The sequence below is a fragment of the Arachis ipaensis genome, chromosome B02, assembly GCF_000816755.2.
Source record: "Arachis ipaensis cultivar K30076 chromosome B02, Araip1.1, whole genome shotgun sequence".
Classification (NCBI taxonomy): Eukaryota; Viridiplantae; Streptophyta; class Magnoliopsida; order Fabales; family Fabaceae; genus Arachis; species Arachis ipaensis.
Window position 1 is genome coordinate 31369709 of NC_029786.2, and position 7460 is coordinate 31377168.

Consider the following 7460-nt stretch of genomic DNA (forward strand, 5'->3'; position numbering starts at 1 on the left):
TTTGGACGAATTTAAACACAAGCCACCATAACAGGATACTCTTCCAATGTCCAACTTAAGGACTTTAACTAAAAGTGCTAGATGGGAGACAACCCACCATGGTATGGTCGCCTCTTTTTCAACTTATTTCTTGTTAATTGCTTTCATTTTTCCTTTTTCATTTTAATTTATTAAACCTGGAATCATGCATAGCATTCATGTCCATCACTGCATCCTGCATTTTTCAGTTAAAAAAAAAAGGGGTTGCACGACGCGACCGCATGCCCCATGCGATCGCGTCATATCGCGAAAAACACCACCCATGCGACCGCGTGACCCACGCGGCCGCGTGATACATATATCGGCGTAAGGATCCAACGAACAGAAAGTTGGGCTGGAATCGTGCGGCCCTTGTGCGTTTCGCACAAATTAGCCCACGCGATCGCATGCCCCATGCGATCGCGTCACTTACCCAATACCAATCCCACGCGACCGCGTGAGCGACGCGATCGCGTCGCATGGATTGCACATCACCCCAAAAGGAGACAGAGAGTTGCGCTAAAACGGCGCTGGAGTCGTGCGTTTAGCACAACTTCCAGCGACGCGATCGCGCGACCCATGCGATCGCGTCACCCTTTTTTCCCCCCCTCTCATGCGATCGCGCACCCCATGCGATCGCGTCATTCCCATTCTCGTCCCAACCACGCGACCGCGTGCCCCACGCGGCCGCATGGATTCGAAAATATAAGTTTGGCAACTCTGTTTTACTCTACCTCCCCCAAACCATTTCATGAATGCTAGGGCCACTTTCTTATCCTCTTTGATTTCCTGGTTCATAACCTGCAGTTGTGATTCACTGATTCCAATTTCTGATTTCTTTATTTCTATTCAAATCAGCATCACCCTGTTTTCTTTATTCAATTATGAGTACTTCTATTCTTACCTGTGAATCCTTGTTTTATGGAATTTTTCTATGCCACTTACTTTCCTAACTCACTGATTTTAATTTACTAATTTCTTTTTCAAATCCTAACCATACTAACCCTTTTGATCTCTTTTCTGATTATTTTCACTTTTCTCTAACTTTCTAACCATGGCATATTGCTTATTTTTTTTCTATTTAACATAAATTCAATCACATTTCATATACTCATTTTCCTTATTCTATTTCTCCCTTACCGCTTTGAGTTTCCTTTGTTTAAATTGCCTATTTGCTTTCCTATTTTATCCAATTCCTGGTTTTCTATTTTTCAGGATGTCGGCCTCACAGAGGAAAGGTAAAGGCAAGCGCAAGAGAGGAGATTCCTCCCAGTCCATCATTGCTCTAATGCACGATTCATCATGGCGGGAGAAGAACTTCACACAGCAGGAGAAAGCTAACCAGCTGCTTCCTGCAAATGATCCTATAAAATTTGCAAACCGGTACTGTGAGCTGAAGTACCCGACTTTTGCAAACTCCAGAAATCTATACCTGGAACGTACCTTGAAGATTCCAGAAGCCCTCCAGCAGTACACTACTGAGCAAATCAAGCAAAGGGGCTGGTTCTTTCTGGAGAGACCACTGACAGAGGTCAATGCATCTTGGGTCCGGGAATTCTATTGCAACTACTACCTTACTACCCTAGATGCAGTGAACCTGAGGGGAAAGCAAATTCTGGTCACTGAGGAGGCCATAGAGACCATTCTCCAGCTCCCAGCCAAGTCCGATGAGCCAGATGGTTTTGCACAGGCTGAGGAGGACATGGGCCAGATGCGGTTTGATTGGGATGCTGTGAAGGCACGGATAGCTCTCGACCCTGCTGTTCCTTGGGAGATGGGTCAGAATACCACTATGCCTAGAGGGATCAAGAGAGTGTACTTGAATGATGAGGCTCGGCTTTGGCATCAGATCTTGAGTAATTTTGTGATGCCGAGTACTCACGAGACTGAGATCCTGGTTACCATGATCACCCTCCTGGTGTGTGCTGGAGGGTAAGGACCTGTACTTACCTCGTTTTATCCAGCATTATATGGCCAGGGTCCACGTCCGAGGCACCCTCCCCTTTCCTTACCTGGTTACACGGCTAGGCCGTCAGGCTGATGTGCCTTGGGAGGATGCCGATGAGCGACCACCAGCAGCGGACTGCAGGAAGATCATCCCGCACAGTAGGAACTTCCTTACCTTGGGCTACAGACCACCACCTGTCACTGCTACTGATGAGACAGTCCCTCCGTCTGCTGGACCCTCTTCATCCACAGCTACCCCAGCTGCCCCTGCTGCCACCACTGCACCTCCACCCGCCTCTGAGCCAGTTTATCGCCTCGTGCACCATCTTTTCCGCCAGCTTGATTAGATGGAGTGCCATAACAGGCACCGGTATGAGAGATTGGAGCGCCACAGCAGGCGACGCTATTCCCATCTGAAGCTGATGATCAGACAGGGCGCCGACATCCCCTCCGAGTCCGACACCCCTTCAGAGCCATCAGAGGAGGAGGAGGATAAGCACGAGGAGGAGACTCATTCCCAGGCAGAGACTCATCAGCAGGCAGCCACAGAGCAGACTGCCCCGCATCAGGAGGTTATGCCCCAGATTGAGGCTGCAGATCTGAGAAGACGACCCGAGGTTTGAATACTCGGTTAACAATTTTTAAAGGGGTTTGTTACTTGTGACACCCAACACGTTTGTACGAAGGGATTTTTGCCGGTTTAGAAACTATATCTACAACGCAACCGTTTCTATGAATTTCTTTACTGGTAGAAAACCCGACGTCACACACACAGAGACTATCCAAGGTTAGCTACCGAACATGTTGGGTTTGGCTGTATAATTGACAGATGAGCTCATCGGCCATAGGAAAGGCATGCATCATTTGCATTTGTTTGATTTGTTTGGGTTTGTTACTTGTCATGGCTTGTTTAATTGTGCATATTAAGTGAACATGTGCTAATTGTTTTACTTGAATTTACTTGTGTATTATTTGTTTGTCTTGCTTGTGTTTGAATATCTGAGAGGTCCCTCATGCTGGTGTCGGTTGACGCTGAGGGTTGTTCTATTTGGAGTTTAGAGAGTTGTGAAAACTATGAAAAAAGTGAATTAGATTAGAATTTCCTATGATAGTTGCCTAATCATGGATTAGTGAGAACCTAGGATGGAAAGATTATTGTGTGGAAGCTTAAGATTGCTTAGAGAGTTCCTGTTACCTTATATTGTATATATTTGATATTTTTACCGTACTGAGAACCCATGATGGAGGTTCTCATTCCGTATATATTCCTTGTTTTTTAGATGCAGGTCCTGGTACTCCGTGGTGAGCTGGAGTTCGTTTGGAAGATAGCAAAGTTCTTTTGAATTCTGTATTGTATTTTGTTTAGATTTCTCTTCCCCTTATTTTGGAAAACTTTAATGATGTATATGTATATATTTTCTATTGAAACCTTGCCTATAGACGCTTTGATATATATTTGGGAGAAATAGGAACTGTTATCAACTATTTTTGTTGCTGTAACCCTAGCCGACCTAAACTTCGCAGGTTGTGACTAATGGCTATCATACATATATTTTTATATATATATTCTGTCTTTACTATGACTCGAGTTTAAGAATATGAATGGTAGGGTGTTACAATTAAGGTAACAAGAGCAACGGTTTTTTTGTTGACGTTGCCTTAGACAAAAAAAAATGTTGCCTATTAGCATTGGTAACGGCCACATATACAACATGTCAAAAATGATTGTCAAAGTATTGCCTAAAGTTTTAGTAACGTTTTTCGATCTATGGCAATAATTTTTTGTCGTTACGAAAATTCTTATTTATTGTAGTGATAGTTATCTTCATGTAAAGTTGCTAGTTAAAAATCGTTAGATTATTTAACATATTTGACTAAATTATTATTTAAGAATTTCAATTATCAACTTCAGGCAACAACTACATGTGAATCTTCACCTTAGGAAAAGGATATTCTTTCACACAGTTAAAATTTGGGATTTTTATATTCATTCAATGTTTATCAGTTTATGTGAATAACTGAAAACTTTAAAAAAGAAAAAGAAAAAAGAAATTTAGTGATCAAATTTTACTCTAATATTTTTATACATTTTATAAATACTTATCCAAATTAAATATTTTCACAAAAATCGGATCAAATACACAAATTGCTTGTCAAATCCAAAATTTATTTGCTGCTTATAAAAGATATTTTTTATTTATTTTTGTCGTGTTTTAAAATCTTTTGATAACTTATTTGTTGTTTGTACTTCTTTTTATTTATTTTTGTCAGTGATGTAAATTTTTTAATACCATTTCAATAAGAATTCATTTAACTACGGAGTCGCGCTCTGCCACTGTCGCTGCTGCTACTGACCTCGCCGCAACTTCGCGTCCTCGCCGCTGCACCTCACCTATTCTGTTGCTGCTTTTGCTTTGGCTTCTGCTTCCGATTCAGCTTCTGCTTCTGCTTCGGCTTTTGCTTCGGCTTCCGATTCTGCTTCTGCTTCTGCTTTTGATTTTGATTTGTTATTTTCTAATTTTATTGTTGTTGTGTGTTGATTTTGTTGTTGAACTTGACGTTGTTATTTCTGAATTTGAATAATGGATTATTGTTGGTGTTGAATATTGTGTTCTTGAATCTAATTATTGGTATTTGGTGGGAGTAAGGGAGGTGGTGGTGGTGATAAAGATAGTAGTAGTGGAAGGTATTTTTGTCCGTAAAAAGTCAAAATGACGATTTTAATACCAAATAAAACGTTAGGGAAGATTTTAAATCCAAACTAACGTTGGAGACGAATTTAATTTTGACCTCAAACTTTAGGAACCAAAACCATACTTATTCCTAAATTTTCAATTTTATATTTTAAATCCTTCAACTTAAAAAAAAAAAAAAAGAAAAAAGAGTATATAAATAAAAAATTAATTAATATTAACTAATTAAAAATTAATTCCCTATTTTCTTACTATTTTATATGCAATTTTAAAGCAAAAAAGTACAACGTACTATATAGAAAGAAGGGAATAAGGGATGGGTGATGTCGCTTTTGGGAAATTAAGCCATCTATGGTGGGGAACTGAGGGAAATAATTCTTTGTACCTTATATATGTTATTGTTCTATCCATTTGTCTAATTGATGCCCTACAAGTTGTAACATACTAACATGCATGCAAGTTGAAATAAAATTCCTCTGCATGCATGATGTATGTGATTCCTTTGTTTAATGTTTAGTCAATATCAAAACACAAAGGTAGGGTTGCAATGAACGGCTAGGAACAAGAAAATAATTATTGAGTTCAATTTTTGAACATCTTACCTTTATATGTAAATAAATTTTGACTTGTATGAAATTGTAATATTAATAACTACAAAACTGTTTAAACATGTCTCATGTATATAACTTGACACACATTAACCAACAAACGTTCGATACAATAGTAAGTGAACATAAATTTGAATTTAAGGAAACATATCTCTTAAAGAACATAACATTTGGTTAAGGTATTTAGATTGGTTAAGCTATTTAGTCACCGATCTTGTGTTCTTATAAAATTTATTTATCGATTATATTGTTAAATTACAGCAGCTCATTATAAAAATTAGGGTTAAGTATAATTAAGATATAGGTCGAAAATTTTTTTTGTCTCCAACTTTTTTATGTATACAAAGTCGTCCCCAAGATTTAACTTGATTTTAAAATCGTTCTTACTTTAGAGACCAAAATGATACAGAGGTGGCGGCGGAAACGGAGACAAAAGTGGATCGTGAGCAGTTTTTTCTTCTTCTTCCCTTCCCGTTTCTCTTTCTTTCCTTCTCCTTTCGCAGGAGCAGAAACACTTTCTTTGTCTTATTTTTTCTTTTTTTTTTATTTTATAATTTTTTTGTTATGGATAATTTGGTCTAAAATTTTAATATTTAAGTAAAAATGACAATTTTAAAATTTGATTTTAAACCTTAGCAACGATTTTATATGCAAAAAAAATTGAAAACAAAAAAAAATTTTGACCTATATCTTAGAAACTTAATATTTATATAAAAATTTATAAACGTAATCTATTATGATGAACTTTTAATCCAATAGCGATTTTTTCTTTTTTACACTAAAATTTAATTACACATTATTAAATTAAACAAAATATCTTTTTCAATTATTCACTGATAATTATTTGAAGTTGCCAATAGTCCAATAATACTCGTCAGTTGATAACATTTAAACTCTGTATTTACATAGTTGCATGGGGCCCTTTTGAAATTGAAAATAAGCATATGTTATGATCATAAATTCATAATCATTTTCAGTTACTGTTATACTTAGGTAATTGCAACAAGGATACATAATTTGCACTGATTAAATTAGCTTTTATTAATCTGCAGTCAACCATGATGCTTTGCTGGGATTACTATTAGTATTTGATTAACATTTTTTGAAACAAATATAAAATTTAAAAAATATTAAAGAATAAATTAAAATATAACTAAATGTTAGGATCAAAATAATACTTTAAAAAAATTAAGGTTTCAAACCAAAATTTACCATAATTTTTACATCTTACAAATGAAACTAATCTCTCTCACTCCCTTTCTCTTTTCTCTTTTTTCTTTTGAGCTTTTTTTTCTTCCTTTCCAAAGGTGAATGACGTTTTGTAATCTTCTTTCTACTTTTTTTTTTTTTTCAATTTTATTTTTTTGCATTGCTCTGTTTCTTTTGTCTTTGACATCGCATTTTCTTTTAATTATTATTAGAAAGTTATAGTGGGTGGTTAATTATTCCAAAAAACTTTTTAACTTTTCCTTCTTTACAGAAAGGACTCTAAAAAAAATATCACAGAAAGAAAGGGGTGAGGATAAAAATGGTGTTCACTGATCACATACTTTCACTTTTGTTTGTTTTCTGTTGGACACTGATGGAATAAAGTTTAGACCCATCATTGAGAATCAAGTTTTGGGAAAAAGAGTCAGATTGAAGAGGGAAATAAGAAAACTTTCCATAAAGCTTTTTTTTTTCTTTTTTTTTTTCAATTGATCTAGCCATCAAGATTTTATTATTAATAACTTCATTAGTTTGGCCTAGCCTGAGGGAAGTTCCCTATATAAAAAAAAATAGAAGTGTTCAAGCAAAAAAAGTTTTTATTCATAAAAGGTTATATAATTTTGTTCTCTTTATAATTTTACTAAATTTTTAATTAAATTCTTATACGTTTTTTTTTTCAATTGAATTCTTATATTATTTTTAATTTTATAATCTGAAATGAAAATAAAAAATAAAAAATAAAAAAAACAAATCAAACACATCCTAAAAGTTTCTGGTCAATAATTAAAGAATTAAGTTTTCTTAAAAAAAAAAAGTGAACTAATTAATTGACCAACTAAAATTTGTTGTTAAAGCATAAAGTTTAATGACTAATTAAGTGCACATAATATGCACGTTATGTAAGTAATGGATGTTCTTTCGAATGTTAATTATAAAGCCATCAAATTTGAAAAGGATTTTTTACATGTAAATTGTAATGCAATCA